Raw genomic sequence first — 24,341 nt, 5'->3', positions numbered from 1 at the left:
CCTCCCAACTCCCGGAGCATCAGTGAATTGGCCTTGACATTCATTCACTCACTCATTCATTGATTCATTCATCTTTCATCATTACTCATCAATTCATCTTTTCACCATGTGATAATTTAATTCCTGTCCTGGGCTAGGCCCTGAAGTTGGTGGCCAAGTGGGCGGAAAGAGGCAAGCTCCCTGCTCTCTTGAAGCTTATGCATTGGGGGTGGGGGAGAGTCAGGTGTGCATCGGATTGTCACACGAACATGAGGCTGGTGCCAACCTCTACCAACAGTGAGAACCTGTACCTCCAGTGGTGACAGTGGTTCCCCTTCCACAACCTGACTCGACAGTGATTTTAAGACAATGGAGGAATCTGAGCCGAGGTATTGTATGGCACTGAGGAATTTTTTATGCTGTTCTGATAATAACAGTACTATTGTTATGTTTCTAAAAATCCTTATTTATTAGATATACACACACAAGAATTCCTGGGTGAAAAAACATCATGACTGGGATTTGCCCTAAACTGTTCAGAGTAGCAACTAAAATGATGTTGATGTCTGTTGACCAAATGCTGGGGTTGTTGAAGCTGGAAGTTGGGTACATGGAGCTCACAATACCACCTTCTCTCCGTCTACTCATAGCCATCCCCTGCTACCACTGACCTCACCTCCTATGCTTGCTCCCTGCAGTCCAGTCACAATGCTTCCCTCGCTGTCCCAACACATCAGGCATGCTCCTGCCTCAGGGCCTTAGCACTGGCTGTCCCTCTGCATAGAACACTCTTCCCTGCCTTCTACCTGGCTCCTTCCCTCATTTCCTTGGGCCTTTTCTTATTTGTTTTCTATTATCTCCCAATAGAATGTAAACTGCCCAAGGGTAAGGACTTGGCCTTTCTGCTCCCTGCTGGTCCTCAACATCAAGACTGGTGCTGGGAATGTAGATGGTGCTCAGTAAATATTTCCTGAATGAATGACTGAGAGCAGTAACAATGGAACTGACTGTAATGAGGAAGGAAATGGCCCCCTCAGCTGAGGACTTTGAGGAGAACTTGGCTAGACAAAAAGAAAGGAATGGGCAGAGGGAACAGCATGAGCAAAGGCCAGTGAAACAGGGAGCTGAGAGCAGGGAGCAGTCAAGAAATGGCAAGGAGGCCAGTGGGTCAGGCTGCAGGGCTGGCCCAGCCTCCTGGTGGGATGGAGGGGTGTTTGGCATTTGACATCGTGCAGGAAGCAGTAAGAGGGAGGCCTGGCCAGACAGAGCTGCAGATGAGCAAGGGAGCACACAGAAGTAAGCTGATTACTCGGCCATTTTCCAGGGGAAGGCGCTTGTGAACCTGCTTTGGTGGTAAATCAGCTACAAGCTGCCCAGCTGACGAGGGCCGAGCCACTGTCCCCAGCACCTGCTGACCTGCAGAGCCCTGGCCAGCCCTGTGGAGCTGCGGAGCCAGAGGGCGGTGGCAGGGCTGGGCCATGCTGCCTAGCAGGCCAGTGCCTACGTATGTCCTGACCCTCCTCTCTTGACTCAGAGGCCTGGGCTCTCTGAGCAACAACCTCCAAGAGGTGGATTTGAAGGACACGTGGCACCTAACCTAAAGGACATGTGATAGGCAGTTAGACAGACGTGAGCAGAGCAAGGATGATGGGCCAGCATAGAAGGTCACCAGGGCGGAAGGCCCTGGATGCCTAGCAAAGGACAATTGTAGAGGGTGGGACCTCATCCCCAGGTGACCCTTCCTCTTCTAGCATATCCCTGGTCATGCAGTTTGCCCCACCCCCCTGACCTTTCCTCCCTAGAGATAACATTTAGGCCTCAGTTGCATTTCAGCTCCAGGCCCAGAAAAGCAGCAAAACCAGACAAGTGACCCCACAGCTGACCTCAGGCCCAGCTGCATTGGATAATGACCTGCTGTCCTGGTGCTGACCAATCAATCAGTGGAGACCACCACCCTGAAAGGACACACCTGGAAAGCTGCTCAGTGGTCTACTGAGATCTTCCCCTGGGACCGCCCCTAAAATCTCCACACTTAAAACCCTTAGGACAGAGACTCAGAGTGCTCTCCCTCCCGGGAGCACACCCGAGCCTTTCCCTCCCCGCTCCCCTCTGCATCCCCCCAGGCTCGTTACCATTACCTTCCTCACTCCCAACCTCCACGGGCCCTTTCTTTGCCTCTATAACTTGTTTCCTGAGCCCATTTCTCCTATGAATCACTTCTTCTACCTCTGTGATTTTCTAAATAAATGTTCTCTTATAGTTTGAGTCTTGGCTCTGAATTCTTTCCTAGCCAGAACTCAAGTAACAAGGTTGCTGAACGCAGGTCCGGTCTGACCCCACCGATCTAACACCTGGTGCCATTCCCGCCACCCACAACAGATGGTGGAACAGTCAGACTGGACACATGCATCCACACGAGCTTGTACGTGAATGTTCTCAGCAGCACTGCTCACAGTAGCTAGACGGTGAAACAAGCCAAATGTCCATCAGCTGATGGGTGGATAAACAAACTGGCATATTTGTACAATGGAGTATGACTCAGCCATAAAAAGGATCACATGTTGCAGTAATCCATTTATATAAATGTCCAGAATATACCAATCCAGTGAAACAAAGAGCAGATTCCCTGGGGCTGGGGGAAAAGGGGAGTGGGGGTGACTGCTAATAGGTATGTGATCTCTTTTGGGGGTGATGAAAAAGTTCTAAAATTGGTTGTGGACGGCTGTGCCGCTCTGAACCCCCTATGTGCACACTTGATGTCAGGTCTTTCTGAACCACAGCAAGCCCGCGTCTGCCTCAGGGCTCCACAGCTGCCCTTCCCTCTGCGTGGGATACCTCCCTCCAGTTCCTCAGCCCAGCTCTGTTTTTCAAGTGGCCTCCACCTGCCGACCTCTCCACCCCTCTCCTGTAACCCACGTTCCCGAGCACTCATGGACTTGACGATGATTTGCTTGCCTGCCCCCTCTCTGCCTGTATGTCAGCTCCAGAAACACACTGCTCACACCTGTCTTGTTCAAGGGTATCTTGCCTCACAGACGATGCTCAGCAAGCACTTGCTGGATGAATGAGAGAATGACCGAATGAGTCAAGGATGGAGAAGTGAATTCACCTTGGTCAGGAGCCTAGATGGTGATTTCCTTCATGGCATGGTCTTGTAGAAGAGACCTGACAGATGATCAAGGCTGAAATCTCCAGGGAGGGGCTTGGGCACAGGCACGGGAGGGGCAGATGTTCTAGAGCATGGAGGAAGGACCCAGGAGCGCGGTCATGTCGACTGAAACCCTCTGCGCCCCAGCCACCCCCAGATGAACTGCCCAGACCCCAGCAGGGCCCTTCCTGGGCGACCAGGTACCAATGAGGCCCTTTGAATCCCCCACCCCAGGAGCTGGTGCACCCAGAGGACATGGGTGCAGGGACACCTCTCCTGAGATAGCCTTTTTCCTGATGGCAGAGTCAGGAATTTTCCAGCCAGGTGACTGGGACAAAAGCCCTGGGTTATGTCTATCCAGGGAAGTTTCCAGAGAGGTGGGGTGGGGCCTCTCCCCGAGGAGGAAGGGGTGGGCATGGCTGAGGAATACTTGATTCCTTACTGATCTGAAGCTACAAGGAACTGCTGTAGGAGCTGAGACCCAGGGCTCAGAGCGACGGGTTTTTGTCCCAGCCTGGCCACCAAGAACTGTGTGGCTTTTGGCCCTCACCTTCCTAGCCATCTCTGAAACTCTGTCTGTACCATGTGGGTTGGTTCTGTGTGTCTGGATGAGGGTGAATGGGTCTGGAAGGGCCTCTGAAACCAGGTCATGCTGAAGGAGCTGGAGCCTCTCACAACAGAAGGAGAAGAGGTTTCAGCTTTTTGACTTGGAGTCCCAGCTCTGCCACCTCCCGGCTGGGTGACCATGGGGACATCACTTAACTTCTCTGATCCTGGCACTTCAACAAGAAGACTGGGGAGTAAGAACAGCAACACTAGGGACCGTCTCAGGGTTGCTAACTGAGGCAGACTATGTGAGGTGCCCACCTCGCAGGAGGGCGCTGGAGGAGGGAACTTCAAGGGATTGGAGCCACCAAATTTCTGCAGGACTATTCTCTGCAGAGGATGCCAACCAGCTTGGAGATGCAGGGAGTGAAACTGGTCCTCCCTAGTTGTCTTATGAGGCAACTCCCAACAAAGAGCCTGCAGAGCCTGCAGGGATGAACTGAACTTCCAGAAGAGAGTGAGATCCCTGTCAGCAGAGGTATTCAAGCCAGAATGAGATTGGCGCTGTCTAAAACAGGGGCCCCAAGCCACATGGCAGCTTGAACTGTGGCTCGTCTGAACTGAGATGTGCTGTAAGTACAAGCAAATGCTGGATCTCAAAGACCGATTACAGAAAAAAAGAATAAAGTATCCCAGTACCTTATGTTGATTACATACTGAAATGACAACACTTCGAGCACATTAGACTAATTAAAATACAGTAATAAATGTAATGTCGCTCTGCACCTTTGTGATGTGGCTACTAGAAAATTTTTAATTTACATGTGTGGCTCATACTAATTTCTATTGGACAGTGCTAGTCAAAATCCTTGTTCCAAGTGTGGCCTCAAGATATCACCTGGGAGCTTGATGGAAATGCAGACTCTCGGCCCCACCCAGACCTGCAGATCAGAAGCTCAATTTCCACACACTCCCCAGGTGATTCGTGTGCACATTAAAATTTGAGATGCCTTGCAGATGACCTGGCTAGAGGTCTGGAGGATCCCCGTTTCAGAAGGGAATGGGGCAAATAACCTGAAGTCCAGCCCAGAGTACGTGAAATATTAGGTAATCGATGCCTTTGTCCCCGAATCACACACTCAGTCCACAGTGTTTTTATACCCAGCTTTCTCTTGCCAGGAAGCAGACACATACTTTAAAAAAACGGGCATACTTTAAAAAGAGAAAAGGGCAGCATAGCAAGGGACTAGGTTCTCTTAGAAATGAACAGTCATGGAACACATTGGTTGGCATCCTGTGAATTTTTACAGGCTGGAAAATAATCTCAGGAAACAACAGAAAAATAGATCTAAAGTGTTAAAAACCCAACTTAACCAACTCCCTCTAAATTCCTCCTCCTTTTTAATCTCTGAAAACTTGGCCCACAGGCATTAGATGGCACTAAATATGGAAATGGTGAGCAGGTAAATCACTCAGAGGTGCCACATGTTGCCCAGGGCCTGCTTTATGGTTGAGCTGTAAACCACTGAGCACTGGGAGCTGTAATTAAAATACTGTCAGCCTCCCAACTGTGAACATGCCAGGAGGGAGTGGGGCTGGGAAACTGCGAGAGGGGAGCAAAGAGGGTGGTGTCTCTCCCAACTTAAATCAGCCCAGGTTCAAAGTTCACTTTTGGCTTTCTAGGATACAACCAAACCCACACTCCTCACAGGTGCCGGAGGTGATCTGCCGCTCTCCCCTGCCCCAGACCCCCACCCCAAACACCCAGCCGGTGCCTCATCTCCCCTCTCCCTCTGCTCACTGAGCCTGTCTGCCCCAAGCCCTTGTAAATGCTGCTTCCTCCGCCTCAAATGCTATTCCCCAGACGGTTCATTTCCTCACTTCCTGTCCTGAGCTCGCCTTCTCGGAGAGGCCATTCCTGCCTCCCCAACACACCCTCTCCCGCCACCTCTGACCCCTCGCCCTGCCCGTTTTCTCACCATAGCATTCACTATTCTCTGACAGTAGATATAATTGATCATTTGTTTGTTCTCTGCCGTCCCTCTGGAATCTCAGCTCCCTAAAAGCAAGTACTGCCTAATCCCAGAGCCTCAAACAATCCCAGGCACATAAATAGGTGCTTAATAAACATTGTTGAATGAATGAATACATGGATTTCCATCCCTTTCTGTCTCAGCTGGTCTGGTGATCTCACTGGGAAAACATCCAACTTACCAGTAATGAGCTCAGCTTTCCACCCAGCCATTCAACCAACCATCCATCTAAACGACGATTCGGCCGTCCCTTTATCCATTCATTTACTCACCTATTCACCCACCTGTCTGCCCACACAGCCACTCTCCAAGCATTCTCCCAGATGCTGCCATTATCGCAGAGCTACCTAGCTACCTGTCATCTTCCTTCCAAAGATCCATCCCTCCATCTGCTCATCCATCCACCATCCGCCATCCACCCGTCCAAACCAGCCCCTAGAAGGTCAGACCGTCTATCCTGGGGTCCCTCGGGTCCTTACGCTTCCTTTGACCACATCCAGTTCATCCAGTGATTCACCCTTCCCCTCTTACTACCATGTAAGCACCTCAAAGCAGAAATTGTGTCCTTTATCTCTGATTTCCAGGGCTGACACTTAGTAGGTGCCAGTGAATGTTTTCTGAATGAATATATATTCTTTCCCCTTATTTACTTGTTCTGCATTCCTACTAAACTGTGAGCTCCTTGATGGCAAGGGACGACTTTTTAGTCATTTGTTGGTTTCTAAAATCTTGCACCTGACACGAAGGAGATGTGCTGTAATAGTTAATGAGTGAGTGGGTGAGTGAGTGCCCAAACAGAGCTATATGTAGCAAGAGCACAGCCTCTGGAGCCAGTTTGCCTGGATCCAGATCCTTTCTCTCTGCTTACTGGCTGTGTGACCTTGGGTGAGTCAGTGAACCTTTCTGTGTTTCAGTGTTCTCATTTGTAAAAGAGAAATAATAATAGCATTTAACTAACTGGGTTCTTATAAAAATTTTGTAAGTTAATATATATGAAGTACTTAGAACAGTGCCTGGAGTAAGACAAGGGTTACATAGGTGTTTAAAAATAAAACCTGCCTGGCCAGGCATGGCTCAGCGGTTGAGCGTCGACCTAGGATCCAGGCAATCAGGGTTCGATTCCCGGTCAGGGCACATGCCTGGGTTGTGGGCTCCATCCCCAGTCGGGGGTGTTCAGAAGGCAGCCGATCAATGACTCTCTCATCATTGATGTTTCCATCTCTCTCTCTCCCTCTCCTTTCCTCTCTCTGAAATCAATAAAGATAAACTTAAAAAATAAAAAATTAAAAAGTTAAATAAATAAAAATAAAACCCACATTTAAGGCTGGCCCATGGGAACAAATATTGAAGTCACAGAGTCTTGAGTTTAAAAGGCAGGAAGCAAGCTTCTGACTGAGCCTGACTATTCCACAGGAGGCCCCCGACAGCAACCGCTTTCACTCCCAGCCACCCTGGGCTCGTGGGTCGTCCCAATATTATGTCAGGTGGTCATTAGTGCTGTGTAGAAAAAGGAAACACAGAAGGGGACAGGACATGGTGAAGCAGACAGGAGGTCAATTTCAAATTGGGTGGTTAGGAAAAGTGTCCTAAAGAAGGTACTATCTGAACAAAGACTTGGGGAGGTGGAAAGGTGAATGTCTGGAGGGTTAGCACTCCATGCACAAGGAACTGCAAGTACAAAGGCCCTGAGGTCGGGATGTACCTGGTGTGTCTGAGGAACTGTGTCGGTGGAACAGCGTAAGCAAAGGGGAAGTAGAAGGAAATAAGGTCAGAGGTCATAAGTCATGAAGGGCCTTGTTGGACATTGTAAAGATGTTGGTTTCTTCCCTGAGTGAGTTGGGAGCCATTTTGAGGTTATAAGTGAAGGAGAAACAACTTAACTCATATTTGCCAATGTAGAAGCAGGGAGATGAGTTGAGAGGCTGCTGTACCTACGCCAGGGAGGAGATTATCGTGGCTTGGACCATGGAGTCGGGAATGTAGGTTGTTAGAAGGGGGAAGATTCTTGATAGATGTTGGAGGTGGATCAGCATATTGGATGTGGGGTGTGATAGAGGGAGTCAAGAACAAAGCCAGGGATTTTGAACTAGACAACGCCACTATTTCCTGAGCTGGGCAGGGCGGGGGGGGGGCAGTGAAGGCAGGAGCACATTCATGGGAGAAAGGTCTGGAGAGAGGGCTGGGACAGTAGGAAGGGGCAGGGTCACAACTGGATATACCAGGCTTAAGTTTGGGTGGAAGTTCTGGGCTGAAGACTGAACTTTACAGACAACTGTGCAGGCCCCAGAATGTGTCCTGTGCTTGGGTGCTTGTGGCATGGGCTGCAAAGGTCAAAGGCAGGGCCCTTTCCAGAGGCAGCTGCTTAGATATGACTGAGACCCAAATGGACCTCACCTGTCTCAGAGAGGGAGGACCAACATGGATCTCAGTGGCTTAGACCCCTTGTGACCCTCTCAGTTCAGTAAAGTGAAAACCCCAATGACCTCCTGGACATCTCCTTCCCACAAGTCCTTTTAGCATGCTATGTGGCTGGGGCACAAAGGAAATGCATTTTTAGACTTAGAAAGACCCTGAGGGATAGAATATAGGGCTTAAAACATAATGTGGCTTGAAAATTACTATTACTACTAATAACAATATTCATAATAGTAGCCACTATTTTCTGAGTACACACCATGCAAGAGGGCATGGGACTCAGCACTTTATGGGTATCGCTTCATTCAGTCTGCACAACAGCTCTGAGAAGAACAAATTATCCCAAGGAGGAAACTGAGGCTTGACGTAAGAAGAGTAACCAAGGTCACACAGCAAACGAGTGGCCAAGTCGGGTTTTTACTGTAGCTCTTTCCACAGCCATGGCATTCCCATTTCCCAGCACGGAAAAGAAGTCCAGCATCCCCCCATGAGTCAAGAGCACACTGTGGCTGGGGGCTTCCCTCCCTGCCCCCAACCAGGGTTCTCAAAACCCGGGGGGGGGGGTGACAGACAACTCCCTGCAGAGCCACCCTCCCGGCAGCCAGAGCTGCAGCGGCCGGAGTGTCAGGCGTCTCCCCTGCGCAATGGGCAGTTACACCGCTCACTTGGAGGACAGTGTGAAGCTTGGCCATGAAAGTGTGAAAGAAGGTTTCGCAGATTTAAAGTGTTTCACAAATGTTGTTTTTAGAAACATTATTGTTTCAAAATACTATCAATCCTTCCAGGTCCATCCCCCCAAATATATATGTACACACAGAACGCACACGGACAGACACACACACTACTGAGGGCCAAGAAGAGGCCGCAGAGTGTGCGCTGCAGGGCAGGACGGCTCGGGCGCTTTCTGCCTGGGCAGCCTCAGCACACTCCTTAGCTGTCTTATGCCTTAGTTTTCCTCACCTGTAAAATGGGAGTCACAACAATAGGGCTTCCTTGTATGACCATTTATGGAGAGCACATGTTGTGTCAGGCCCTGGGAGGGGCACACAGAGCCCCTGAGTGCTGGTCTCACACTGCCCATGCCCCACTGGCCCCCCTCCCCCTATGTCCTGGGGAGGTCCTTGTTCTGATGCAACTGGGACTGCTCAGAAGCCTGGGACACTGCTCAAGTCACTGCCTGGATCTCAGTTGCTCATCTGCAAAACAGAGTTAACAAGAATCCCTAAGGTTGTTTTGGGCCAATGAAATGCATTAACTCATGTAGAGAGAGTGCTGGGACAGAGCAAGTGCTCACGACTGTGCAGTGACTATTATTTGCATCTCAAATGCACACTGCAAGGTGACAATTTAAAAGACCCCCTTTGTTAGGCAAGGAATCCTTTTTCATGACATGATAGCACCTAGATTTCTCCTCACAGGATAAGCAAGTGCTCAGGATTAGGGGAAATGACAGCAGCCAGCTCCTGCCCACTTCCGGCCCACATCACCAGGCTGTGCCCCTCCCTCCAGGACCACTCCTGTCCCTCTCCTCTCCTGCCTTCCTCACCACCACTTGGATCCCCCACCCCTCATCCCAGCAGATTTGATAACACCCAGGAGTCCCGGTGCCCCTCCTGAGGACAAAAGCAGCAATTGTCCCTGTGGCTGCCTTTTGACTTGGTCTCATGTGGTAGTGTAACCAAGCCCCCTCAGGCTTCACCTCACTGGGAGGCCTCTCAAGGCTCCCCACACTGCCCCTCCCCATGCAGGCTGGTTTCAAATGAAGTGCCAGCAGCCGCACTGGGAACTCCTTCCAAGAGAAATCAGATGGCCACTATTCAAGATCCCCACCATGGGATGGCCAGGGGGTCAGGAAGGTGAAAAGATTGGCTCCTGCCACTACAGAGACCTCCTGGGTCCTCTTACTAGCACCAGTCTGTGCCCACTGCGCTCTAAGGTAGTGACACTGTCCAGCAGACCTCCCTGTGACAATGGAACTGTCTAATATGGTAGCTAAGAGCCACTCAAAATGTGGACTGAAGACCTGAATGTTTAATTTTATTTATTTGTGATTAACTTAAATTTAAATAGCCACATGTGGCCTGTGGCAACAATACTGGACAGCTATAAGCACCCCGTATCACTGAGAATATCTTCTGTATGCCAGGCTCCAGGCTGGGCTCTGGGAGACACTACAGTGACTCACAGCTGCTGGGAAGAATAAAAGGGATTCTGCAAGGGGAGAGGATATGGCTCCCCAGGCTGCCTTCACCAGACTGAACAAGCTCAGAAACTCCATTAAAACAGGAGGTGCCCCAGGTCTCTGTACAGGTGTGGACACTCTTGGGCATGCCCCAGTCTGGGCACTTCCTGGTCCAGTCCCACCTTAAACCCCTGCCATAACAGTGCAGGCCCCTCCCTGCTGGGGAGGGGCAACGTGTAGAATCTTCCTCTCCACACAGCCAAGTACCCTCCTGGCCCAGAAGTGTCCGAGCCCAGGCAAAGGATGGTGCCTGAAGACTCTCCCAGGGCGACAGTGACCAGAGTAAGAGAGGACTCACAGTGCCCGAGTCACCCACAATCCCTAAACTGCCAGATATCAGGCCTTTCAGAGGCTGAGGAGTGCAGTCTCCAAGTTCCCCAAAACAGGGAAATCTCAGAATCTTAGAATAGCATCTTAGAATCACAGTATGGCCCTGGAAGGCATGGCTCAGGGGTTAGACCATCAGCCTTTGCACCGATCACATCGATGTCTCTCTCTCTCCCTTCTCTCTGTGCCCCTCTCCCTTCCCTTCTGCTCTCTCTAAAATCAATGGGGGAAAATATCCTCACTCCTCAGGATTAAAAAGAATCACAGTCTGGCAGACCTAGGGGTGGAGATAAACACATCTGAGTCCAAAAATGCTGTAGCTGGTAAAACAGTTCAGTGGTTTAGAACTGAGTCTGGAGCCAGACTGCTTAGGTTCAGATCCCAGGGTGGCACCTGCCAGCTATGTGGCACTTGGGCAAGTTTCTTAACCTCTGTTTCTCCATTTTTCCATTTGTAAAATAGAGAGAACACCCAGAATACTAACTCCATAGGATTGTTAGGACTATATTAGTACATGCCTTTCAAGGGCTAACATTAGAATGGGGTCTTTAGTCTCAATCTGATCTCACTGTCAGGTAGCAAGTTCTTTCTCACTGGAGCTAAAACTTACATCTTCCCAACATTCCTCTGTTTTTTGAGTCCTGGTCCTATCTGCTTCCTCCCCTGATAACCCCCAGCCCTTCAGTGACTGAGGCTCCCACACTCAAGGCTGAGCCTCCACTGGGCCTGCCTTAGGCTGCCCGTGTCTATCCCAGGTAGGGGTGAGGAAGTGGTCTTGCAAGCTCATCCAAAACAAAGTGGGATACTGAGGACCAGGTTCCATGATGATGGGACTCACAGATATTTCTCTTCTCCACGGGAGGGGCTGCTCCTGCCCCATCTCTGCCCCTCACCACCATGGCCTCCCTATCTTGTTACCTTCCTTCTCAGGCACCATCCATTGCTATCACCATGTTGTCAATGACTGGACCTGGCTGGCCCCGCCCTTGCTGTGTTATCAGAGAAAACTGGAAAAAACTCAGGCCTCATGGGCATCTTCCATCTGGACCTGGGCTGGTTCCCTTAATCCCTCCTCAGCAATTTCTACTCTAGACCTGTCCTGGCTTTTTCTAGTTGTCACACACAGCCTGTCCTAGTCACCTGAGTGGGTTTTCCCTAATGGACTTCTCAGGTTCCATGTCAGCAACTCATCAAGCCACAGGGAGTAGGACAGAGGCTGAGCTGGGAGCTGGTCCCTGTTGTGAATTCTGCTCCTCCACTCTCTTGCTGCATGTGGCCTTGCAAAGGGCTGTCTGTGTCTGGTGTCAATCTCTCATTAATTCAGTGGGCCCAAGGAAGGAAGTCTCTGGTTCTAAAATGATTGTACAGAGAAGACTTGGGACTCCATGGTGCAGTGAGGCACACTGCAGGAGGCTCCAGCTGCCTCTCAGGCTTAACATCCAGAAGAGAGATGGTGGTGGATTAAGTGAGAGCTAAAATGACATTCTCTCAGGACCAAACTGGAATTACAACTAAAATATAGAAAAAATCATCCTGTATAACCAACTGAAGACTAGCTGGAGAGAAGCCTTATAACCAAAGAAGGAAGGAGGAGGCCACATTGAGACTGGCATCAAAAATGGGGAGAAAAAGAAACAAACCCCAAATGAAAGAACAAGAGAAGTCTCCAGAAGAAAAGCTAAATGAAATGGAGATAAGCAATCTCTCAAATACAGAGTTCACAGTAATGATTATAAGGATTATCAACAGCATGAGAAAAGATATAGACTATGAAAAATGACCAGTCAGAAATAAAGACTGACATCGCAAAAATAAAGAATACACTGGATGGATTAAACAGCAGATTAAAAGAAGTTGATGATCGAATCAGCAAATTAGAAAAACTCACTCAATCACAGAACCAAAAAGAAAAAACAATTAAAAACAGGAGGACAGTTTAAGGGAGCTGTGGGACAACATGAAACGTAATAATATCTACATGACAGAAGTACCAGGAGATGAAGAAAGTGAGCAAAGGATAGAGAACCTGTTTGAAATAATGGCAGAAAACTTCCCTAACTTGGTGAAGGAAAAAGTCACACAAGTTCAGGAGGCACAGAGAGTCCCAAGCAAGAAGAATCCAAAAAGACCCATGCCCAGACACATCATAATAAAAATGCTAAAAATTAAAGACAAAGAGAGAATCTTAAAGGCAGCAAGAGAAAAGCAATCTGTTACCTACAAAGGAGCTCCCATAAGGCTAATTTCTCAACAGAAACTCTACAGACCAGAAGGGAATGGCATGAAGTATTCAAGGATCTGAAATTAAGACTACTCTATCCAGCAAGGCTATCATTCAAAATAGATGGTGAAATAAAGAGCTTCCCAGACAAAAAAAGGCTAAAGGAGTTTATTACCACCAAACTAGCATTGCAATAAATGTTAAAGGGACTGCTGTAATTAGAAGTAGAAATATATAGAGAGAGAAACATAGGTGAAAAGAATTAAAATGTCAATAGATAAGTACCTATCGATAATAACCTTAACTGTAAATGGATTAAATGCTCTAATCACAAGACATAGTATAGCTGAATGGATAAGAAAACATGATCCATATATATACTGTCTACAAGAGACCCACATCAGAACAGAAGACTCACACAGGATGAGAATGAAGGGATGGAAAAATTATTTCCATGACATAAAAGCTGGGGTAGCAATACTCATATCTGACAAAATAGGGTTCAAAGCAAAGGCCATAACAAGAGACAAAGAAGGTCACTATATAATACTAAAGGGATCAATCCAACAAGAGGATATAACCCTGGTAAACATATATGCACCCAATATAGGAGATCTAAATATATATTTTTTAAAAAGATCTTGGAGGACTTTAAGGATAAGGTCGATAGCAACACAGTCGTAGTAGGTGACTTCACATCCCACTGACTTCACTGGATAGTTCTCCCAGACAAAAAACTGACAAGGAAACAGTGACCCTAAATGACATACTAGATCAGGTGGATTTAATTGATATTTACAGAACATTTCACCCCAAAGCTGCAGGATATACATTCTTCTCAAATTCACAGGGGACATTCTCAAAGATAGACCACATGTTAGGGCACAAAACAAATCTCTACAAGTTCAAGAAGATTGAAATCATATCAACCATCTTCTCAGATCCCAATGGCATGAAACTAGAAATCAACTACAATAAAAACACTCAAAAACATTCGAACACATGGAGGCTAAATAGCATTTTATTAAACAATGAATGGGTTACCAATGAGATCAAGGAAGAAATTTAAAGCTTCCTGGAAACAAATGAAAATGAACACAGAACAACCCCAAATCTATGGGACACAATGAAAGCAATCCTGAAAGGGAAGTTCATAGCACTGCAGGCCTACCTCAAAAAGCAAGAAGAGCCCTGCCAGGTGTGGTTCAGTGGTTAAGCGTCGACCTAGGATCCAGGTGATCAGGGTTTGATTCCCAGTCAGGGCACATGCCCGGGTTGCGGGCTGCAGCCGATCAGTGACTCTCTCGTCATTGATGTTTCTCTCTCTCTCTCTCCCTCTCCTTTCCTCTCTCTGAAATCAATAAAGATATATTAAAAAAATAAAGAAATAAAAAGCAAGAAGAACTTCTAATAAACTCTCTAAACCTACAACTTAAAGACTTAGAAAGAGAACAAGAAAAGTCCAGAGTAAGTAGAAGGAAGGAAATAATAAAGATCCGAGCAGAAATAAACAACATAGAGAATAAAAAACAAAACAAAACAAAACAAAACACAAAATCAATGAAACCAAGAGCTGCTTCTTTGAAAAGATAAATAAGATTGATGAACTGTTAGCAAGATTCATCAAGAAACAAAGAGAGAGGACCCAAATAAATAAAATCAGAAATGAAAGAGGTGAACAACTGACACCACAGAAATACAAAGAATTGTAGAAAATACTACAGACAACCATATGCCAAATAATTGGACAACCTGGGCAAAATGGACAAATTCCTGGAAACATACAATCTTCCAAAACTGAATAAGGAAAAATCAGAAAATCTGAATAGACCGATAACTACTTACAAAATTGAAGCACTAATCAGAAAACTCCCAGCAAACAAAAGTCCTGGGCTGCATGGCTTCCCATGGGAATTTTACCAAACATTCAAAGAAGAACTAACACCTATTCTCCTCAAACTATTCCAAAATATCCAAAAGGAAGGAACACTTCCAAGCTCTTCTTACGAGGCCAGCATTATCCTAATTCCAAACCCAGTTAAAGACACTGCAAAGAAGGAGAATTATAGGCCAATATCCCTGATGAACATAGATGCCAAAATCCTCAACAAAATATTAGCAAATCAGATCCAGCAATATATTAAAAAGATCATACACCATGACCAAGTGATATTTATTCTGGGGATGCAAGGCTGGTACAATATTCACAAATCAATAAACGTGATACCTCACATAAACAAAACGAAGGACAAAAATCACATGATCATATCTGCACATGACATGATATTGTACATAGAAAACCCTAAAGATTCCACCAAAAAACTACTAGATTTAATAAATGAATTTGGCACAGTAGCAGGTTATAAAATTAACACCCAGAAATCAATGGCATTTTTATACACCAATAATGAACTCTCAGAAAGAGAAACTAAAAATAGAATCCCATTTACCACTGCAACTAAAAAAATAAGATACTTAGGAATAAACTTAACCAAAGATGTAAAAGACCTGTACTCGGAAAACTACAGGACACTAAAGAAAGAAACAGAGAAAGAGACAAACATATAGAAAAATATGCCTTGTTTATGGATTAGAAAAGCTAACATCATTAAAATGTTTATACTACCTAAAGCAATCTATAGATTCAACGCAATCCCTATTATTTTAATAATAGGCAATAACAGCAAAGGCATATACTCCAAAAATTTACATGGAACCACAAAAGACTCCAAAAAGTTCCAGGAATCTTGAGAAAGAACAAAGTTGGAGGGATCACAGTACCAGATACTAAGTTATACTACAAAGCCACTGGAATCAAAACAGCCTGGTACTGGCACAAGAACAGGCACATAGATCAATGGAACAGAACACACAAACCAAAAATCGACCCAAGCCATTATATGCAATTAATATTTGACAAAGGAGGCAAGAACATACAATAAAGACAGTCTCTTCAATAAATGGTCTTGGGAAAATTGGACAGGTACATGCAAAAAAATGAAACTAGACCCCCAACTTACACCATACATAAGAATAAACTCAAAATGGATAAAAGACTTAAATGTAAGATGTGAAACCATAAAAATCCTAGAAGAAAACATAGGCAGCAAAATCTCAGACATTTCTCACAGCAATATATTTGTCGATACATCTCCCAGGGCAAGAGAAACAAAGGAGAAAACAAACAAATGGGACTGCATCAAAATAAAAAGCTTCTGCACAGCCAAAGAAACCATCAACAAAATAACAAGGGAGTTCACTGTATGGGAAAACATATTTGCCAATGACACATCTGATAAGGGGTTAATATCCAAAATATAGAAAGAACTCTTACAACTTAACAAAAGGAAGACAAACAATCCAATTAAAAAAGGGCAAAGGACCTAAATAGACACTTCTCCAAAGAGGACATACAGATGGCCAAGAGACATAGGGAAAAATGCTCAATGTCGCTAATCATCAGAGAGATGCAAATTGAAACTACAGTGAGGTATCACTTCACACCTGTCAGAATGGCTCCATCAACAAATCAATAAATGACACGTGCTGGCGAGGGTGTGGAGAAAGGGGCACCCTAGTGCACTGCTGGTGGGAGTGCAGACTGGTGCAGCCAATACGGAGTGTGAAGGTTCCTCAAAAAATTAAAAATGGAACCGCTATTTGACCCACTGATCCCACTTCTAGGGGTATATTCTAAGAAACCCGAAACACCAATCAGAAATAACTTATGCACCCCTATGTTCATAGGAGTACAATTTACAATAGCTAAGATCTGGAAACAGCCCCAGTGCCCATCAGTAGATTAGTAGATAAAAAAGCTGTGGGACATTTACACCATGGAATACTATGCAGCTGTGAAAAAGAAGGATCTGGTACCTTTTGGGACAGCATGGATGGGCCTGGAGAATATTATGCTAAGTGAAATAAGCCAGTCAGAGAAAGACAAACATCACATCATCTCACTTATATGTGGAATCTAATGAACAAAATAAACCAATGAAAAAGACAGATCCAGAGACATAGAAGCATGGAACAGACTGACAATTCTCAAAGGGAGTCCAGAGGGAGGCTGAGGGGTGGGATGAGATTAACCAAAGAACTTATATGCATATAGCATAACCCATGGACGCAGATAATAGTGCAGTGAAGGCCTGGGGTGTGTGTGGGGGGTGGAGGGTGGTCAATGGTGGGTAAAAGGGGGACATCTATAATAATTTCAGCAATAAAGATAAATTTTTTAAAAATAAATAAATAAATAAATAAATAAATAGAAGATTGTACAATTCTTCTGGAACTGTCCAGAAGCTGCTCTCCTCCACAGACAGGGCTGTAGGGGCTGAGGACCGTGGCCAGACTGAGTACATAAAAAGACCCAAAAAATGAACGTTGACTTCAAATGCACACCTTTTACAAAAGTCAACTCAAGATGGATAATGGAACCTAGAGGACATCATGCTGAGTGAAATAAGTCACAAAGGGACAAATATTGTAGAATTCCAGTCATATGAGGTCCCTACAGCAGTTTAATTCATAGAGACAGAAAGTAGAGTGGTGGCTGCCAGGGTCGGGGTGGGGGTGGGGGTGGGACTTAGTGTTTGATGGGAACAGTTTGGGTTGGGGAAGGTGAAAAAGTCCCGGAGATGTATGGTGGTGATGGTTGCACACAGTGTGAGTGCACTTAATGCCACTGAAATGTTAGAATGCTAAGTTTTATGTCGTGTATATTTTAACAAATAAAAATTTAAAAGATATAAACCTTTGCTGATTTATAGTTTATTGATTAATTTATGTAAAAACATAACAAACTTAAATATAAAATGTAAAGCTACAGAACTTTTAGAAAAAAGCATAGGAGAAAATCTTTGCAGCTGGGGCTGAGCAAAGAGCTCTTAGACAACACCCAAAGCACTAGGCATAAAAGGAGAAGTTGATCAATTGGGCTTTAAGAGGATGCACGGATGGCAAAGAAGCACCTGGAAAGATGCGCAACCTCATTAGCCCGTAGGGAAATGCCACCTAACCACAGCGAGACATCACACACACCTATCAAATGGCAAAAAGAAAACAGTGACACCAAACGCTGATGAGGGTGTGGAGAAACTGAATCATTTAGACTTTGTTGGTGGTAATGTAAAATGGCACAGCCATTCTGGAAAACAGTTTAGCTCTTTATATCAAATACAAATTTAACTGGGACTACTGTATTTGTGTGTGTGTGTGTGTTTGTTTTTAACCTGGCAACTGTATTCCTGGGAAATTCCCCAAGGTAAGAGCAGACATTTGTCACTTCATGTACTCAACAAATATTTCTTGAGCACTTACTATGTGCCAGGCACAGTTCTAGGTACAGGAAGATGCACTGTGAACTCATGCCATCCCTCATGGTGCTGACATTGTAGTGAGAAAACACAGGCAATAACACATAGAGAGCTGTGTAAATAAGATAATTTCATATGGTGATAAGCATCACATAGAAAATAAAACAGGGTAATAGACAGAGAGATGACTAGACATAGGGGAGGAGAGTCAGGGAGGGCCTTTGTTATGTAAAGATTTGTGGGAAGAGCATTCCTGACCTAGGAAATAGCATATGCAAAGGCCCTGAGGCAGGAACAAGTTTGGTGTAGTCCACAAGGCTGCAGACAGGGTTGGCATCCATTGGTCCTAAGTACCCTGTGCCAACCCCCAACACGCATGTCAGACCTAAAAGACCCTCTGAGGCCATAGAAGAAATAAAGGCCAAGGAGGGATGCGGTTTGCTCAAGGCTGCCCCTGGTCCAAGTCCCTTATGTTCTGGCTAGAGGCCTTGCCTCCTGGGAAGGTGAGAGCACACATCTATTCCTGGATCTGGGGCAGGAATGGACGGCATGGTGGCCTGAGAAGGCCTCCTCACAGCCCAACCTGACCAGCCAGCTTCAGGCCAGGCAGGGTCTGGCTCCCTGGCCCCTTGACGTATCACCACTGACCACTCTATTTGGTCAAATATGCAAGTGGCCCTCAGGACAGTGGAGAGAAGCATAGCTGAACAAGCCTTATCTGGGCCCCACCCCAGCAGCCTAGCTGGGTCCCTGGTGTCCCCTGACTCACAGGCCTGCCTGCAGCCAGGGCAGGGTAGGAATCTAGCTCCCAGGAGCACCCAGACCAGACGGGGCAGGGCAGGAAGGGACAAGACCGGCACCCTCTGTGAGCAAGAGGCTGGGCAGGGACTGGGAGGTGACTTCTCACTCAGGTGGAATTCCATCCCCCTGAGCTCACCTCCCTGGGAGCAAGCAGTGCATTCCAGCAGGGGCCAGCCCTGTCCCAGCTGGGCCCCCATCCCCAGGGCTGCCTCTCTTGAGCACAGTCACCACACCCCCAGGAAGGGATTGCCGAGGGCCCTTCCCTCCCCTGAGGCCTCCAGAGCTCCCTGCACACTTTACTCTCAGTGTACAGCAAGGCCTCCAAGCATGCTGGTCCCCTGGCCCTCAGGCACCCAGGACAGTGGCTGTGCTGCTCAGCCAGGTCACAGGAAGGTGGTCTCCCAGACTAGCCCTGAGGTGGTCAGACCCTCACTTTCTGCTGCGGGGCACCCGAAGGGCCCAGACACATGTCCAAGTGATAAAGAGCAAGGACAGTCGCCTAACCTGGGATAACTAAGGCTTTGTGTATATCAGTTCTGAGTCCTATCCCTACTTGGGGACTCAGTGTCCCCACCTGTCAAATGGGACTATGACACATGGAGCCCTGCCCAACTATACTTTTTTAGGACTTTATGCTTTTGTACAGTTACTTCTTTCTGAACTGCTCTCCTCTTTCCCACCCATCTTGTCCACCTGGAGGACTCCTACTTGTCCTTCAAAGCCCTTCTAATGGTCCCTTCTTCTTCCCCTCAAGGTCTTCAGACTTGTCCCCAAGGAAAGCACTCCCTCCTCTGGACTCCCTTCTAAGCCTTCTGTGTGCATTTCCCCTGTGGTGTGAGCCCTAAACCATAATGTTGGCTCCTCTTATCTGACTCTTTCACTAGACTCAGTACCTTGAGGGCAAGAATCATGGTTTGCTTCTCTCTCCACTGCCCAAAAGACTGGAAAGAAATCATTCAAAGCCTCAAAGATCTACCATCCAAATATTTCACCCCAAGGCTCCTGATGTCTCTCTCCCTCCCAACCAAAGATCCTATGATTCCAAACCCCACCTGTGAGAATGTGAATCTAATATTCTACATTTGCAACCTGAACAGTCTGTGATTTCAATCCAAAAATATGATGGCCCTAAAATTCCATCAGGGAAGACTATAATTTCTATCTTCTCACCTAGTCATTCTGATTCGACCCTGCAGACTGCACAATTGCATGAGATAATGAGGGGCCGGCAAGGCTGGCCGGTGGCAGGGGCATCCCCCTCCCAGCCTGGTGGCCCACATCCAGAGGCCAGCACTTGGTTCTCCCTGGGGAACCTGGAGACCTGTGGGCCAGGATGCTCCCACGTTTAGGCTCCCCATCTGCCAGGTGAGGCGGTGGGCTGCCCCAGTTTCCCCTCACTGGGCCCGCCACCACCTCTGCCCCTCATACGCAAACCCCTCCCTGACTTCCCCCACCTCCTCCTTTTCTTCCACCAGCTGCCAACAAGCCCCAGAGCCTGTGGTCAGGTTGAGTCTTGTCTCCTCACAGCAGGAGTGAGGGAGCCAGTGATAAACACATCTGTGATCCTTTCCAAGACTCTCAGCCAGGAGTAGCTGTGGGCTGGCCTCCTTTCTCCTGCCGGTTCCCCACCTCTGCTGTGCGTGTGTGTGGGACCCACGGATGCCTACTGTGGGCAAAGTTCTGGGGTGGGGCCTCATGCCTTCTAATAAATGGCACACAGCAGGATCCTGGGGCACCACCCGGGTGTGCCCTTCACCTGGCCCTGAACATCACCTGGGATACAGAACAAATAGAGTGTCATGGGCCCATTTGACAGATGGGGAAACTGAGTCCTAAAGTAGGGATGGGGCTCAGGACTAATGTATACTAAACCTTCTATACCCCAGCCTAGGCAGCTGTCCACTTGGCTACGTCTGGGCCCTCAGGTGCTCTGTAGCAGAGGAGGCGAGGCTGGGAGACCACCTTCCTGCTGTGCTAGGTAATGAAGGGCCAGTGGGGACCATCGCCGGGCCTCCGTTTGCACACCCACACCACAAAAGGGCCAGACCTGTGGGTGGTCAGGCCTTTCCTTGTGTATGTTGGGGAGTCCCAGATCCCACCTCTTAGCTATGGAAAATACATAGCGCCAGGTTGAACTGCTGTTCCCAGGAGCCATCCACAGGGGTCCTCACAAACCAGAGTGGAGCTGGGCCACGCAGCAGGGCCCTTCTACTGATTTTTCTGAGCTGAGAGTGCCCAGCCTGCACTCAGTCCCCACCCCTTTTTGATTCTGCCCAGGCCTCATTCTGCCTTCCTGGAGTCAGTGTCTACGACTTCTGCCCCTTCCCAGTCCAGAGCATCAGTGGTTCCCCAGTGGCCGTAAGGCACTCAGCCATTCACTGTCCACAGAGTGGTTGTGTATGCCAGCCTTGGGGTGCTGTGAGTGAGGCACTTCAGGCTCATGATCTGGTGTGGAGGGGGCTGGGGGAAGAAAGCCCAGGAGCAAGATGATATCTGAGAAAAGGTTAGGAAGGAATTGAAAAGGAAGCTTGCCTGAGTGGGGACATCTGAGCTGAAACCTGAACAGCAGCCACAGAAAGATCTGGGGGGACAAGTCAAGGCTCTCACTCCCTGGCCTGGCAGGTGACCTTGCAGGCTCTCTGCTGCTGTGACCCACAGATCTGCCAGTCTGGGCCCCTGAACTTGCCCCAAGCCCCCACCTCTGGGCCTTTGGCCACTGCCTCCCCACACCACACCTGCCTTCACCTCTCTTCCCTGCCTAGTCAAACCTCACTCATCTTTGGGGGTCCACCTCCTCCAGGAAGCTCCTGAGGTTGGTCTTATAACATCTGGCAGCTTCCAGTATCTGCACCACCAAGAGCTGCCTTGAATAGCAACCACAGCCCTCACACTCCTGGAGCTGTGTGGCTCATGAAACCCTCTCCCACTTGATACACTGAACCTTTCTCACCCCAAGCTGAGAATTCTCTTCTTTAATTCTCACAGTGGCCCAACTAGGTAGCCACAGATAGGGAAACTGAAGCTAGAAGAGGGAAGCCTCTTGTCTTCCTTTCTCTGCCCCCAGGGAGGGAGAGCCACAAGAGCCGGAGGAAGCCTGTGACCTGTGCCCTAAGAAGTGGTTTGAGCACAAAAACAAGGAGAAATGATAGCTGAGAAGCCTGGAGGGGTGTACTGGCCTGGGGAGCTCCCAGCCACAGGACTGGACAGGTAGTGCCAGACCAGACCTTGCCGTTTGCCCCAAGACATCATCCTGGGGCAAGCCAGGTGAGTGGCTCTGCTGGTGTGACTCACCCTGGACTCCTGGGAGGCTCTTCCACACCGGATGTGGCCAGGGGCTGGAGAAGAGGAGGGAGGGAGGGGTACCTGAGAGCTGGAGGAAGGGCCAACTTTTCCCCTCCCACCCATCTGCAGGTGGGGGACCTTGCTCCCCTCCCAGGTGTGCAGGCTACCCCTCAACACCACTTACCAGACAGACTCCCTCCTGCGTTACACTTGCACAGCTTGCATTCACAGCTACCCTGTGCTGGGGTAAGTGCTCTCCTGCCTTGACCCCTTCCCTCCTCACCCCAGCCCTGAGGGCGCTCCTGCCAACAGCGATATCCTTCCTGGGAAGGAGCAGGTGAAAAGCTGGCATCTAAACCAGGCAGCCCTCTGATCACCATGCCACAGCAGTGTGTGGTGTGCAAAGAATGCCAGCTTGAGAGACAGGCGTCCTGGGTTCAAATTCTGACACTGCTCATTAACTGTGGGACACTCAGCCCTTTACTTAATCACCCTGTGCCTCAACTTCTTCACCTGTAAAATAAGGGTAATGATGCTACTGTTCTTAGAGGTGCCTTGGGAATTAGGTGAGCTGATATATCCAGAGCTAGAAGACTGCCTGGCCCACAGACGTGCTCTAGCAGAACAAGGTATGTACCACTTTACACACCTGCCCCCCACACTGGGCTCCGACAGCCCACACCTGGCCAGGAGATCCACATGCTGAAGCCTCTGGTGACCCGCCTTCTTTTTTTACCTTTTCTACTGGTGACTATCGGTTTGAAATGCCAACAGTTAAAAATGAAGCGATTGTACATAAAAATCTGAGTCTAAAATCAGGGTCTGGCCACGGGGGGCTGGCCTTCCTGCCTAGCCACAGGGCCGGAGCCCAGCTGGTGGCCCCGTGGATGGGGTCTGCATTCCTCGGTTTAACACAGCCTTGTGCATGGTGTCCTAGGTCCTTGTCACTCTTGCTCCTCTCCAGCTGCCCTGGGCACCCGCACTTGTGGCCTCGGTGGTGTCAGCACAAGTCCTGTCACTGCGGTGGTCTGTCCCCACCCCGGCAGCCCGAGCCCTCCCTCTCCGTCTGTCCTGGCTCCACAGAACTCCTCCCAACGTCTGGGTTTGCCCCCTCCCAGCACCTCCTGGGCCTGGGGGTTCCAGGAGGGGTTCTGAGCACCTCAGCCTTCAAGGGCACTTCGGGGCCCCTCCGGACCTCGGGCTGCAGCCCAGGCCCAGCCGAGCCAGGCAGCGCTGAGGGTGCCCCGGGAGGCCTGGCCAGGCCGCCTCTGTGCCCTGCTTCCCGGGATAACGAGCTCCCGCCTCTCCGGGCACTCACTCGGCACCTCGCGACTGTGGCGTGTCCCCACGCGGCAGGGCTCCGCACCCCCGGGCCCTCGCGCTGCACCTGGGCCTGCAGACCACCTGCCCCCGCCCTGGGCCGGCAGCATCCCAGGGGACGGCCTCCGCCCCTCCGCCTCCCATCTCCGCTGGAAGCATCCCGGGGCGCCCCGGCTCTCTGCCACGCTGAGCTCGGCCCGGGAGCATCCGCGGCGCCGACGGAAGGGCCGCGCCCCCTGCTCCGCGCGCCAGGCCGAGCGCGGGCACCACTGCGGGTGGGCGCGGCCGCGCAGGGGGACTCCCGCCGGGGCGCCGCCAGCGCCCGCACAGCCCCCCCTCGGGGACGGGGCCGGCTCCCTCCCCGGCCCGACGCGCACCCGCCGCCCGAAGGGCCCCGCCCCGCGCCAACCCCGCGGCCCGCCCCCCGCGCCCACCCCGCGCCTCGCCCCGCGGCCCGCCCCGCGCGCCCGCCCCGCGCCTACCCCGCGGCCCGCCCCCCGCGCCCACCCCGCGCCTACCCCGCGGCCCGCCCCCCGCGCCTACCCCGCGCCTACCCCGCGGCCCGCCCCCCGCGCCCACCCCGCGCCTCGCCCCGCGGCCCGCCCCGCGCCTACCCCGCGGCCCGCCCCCCGCGCCTACCCCGCGCCTACCCCGCGGCCCGCCCCCCGCGCCTACCCCGCGCGCCTCGCCCCGCGGCCCGCCCCCCGCG

The 24,341-nt window shown here is 49.4% G+C and overlaps 1 protein-coding gene across 2 annotated transcripts in view; it reads right to left on the bottom strand.

The window, feature by feature from the left end:
* WNT7A (Wnt family member 7A) overlaps positions 1-24,341 on the bottom strand; it is a 65,590-nt gene that overhangs the window by 17,940 nt on the left and 23,309 nt on the right. The window lies entirely within an intron of this gene.

The sequence above is a fragment of the Miniopterus schreibersii genome (genome assembly GCF_964146895.1).
Source record: "Miniopterus schreibersii genome assembly, chromosome: 5".
NCBI lineage: Eukaryota > Metazoa > Chordata > Mammalia > Chiroptera > Miniopteridae > Miniopterus > Miniopterus schreibersii.
This window is presented reverse-complemented; position numbering and strand designations above follow the sequence as displayed.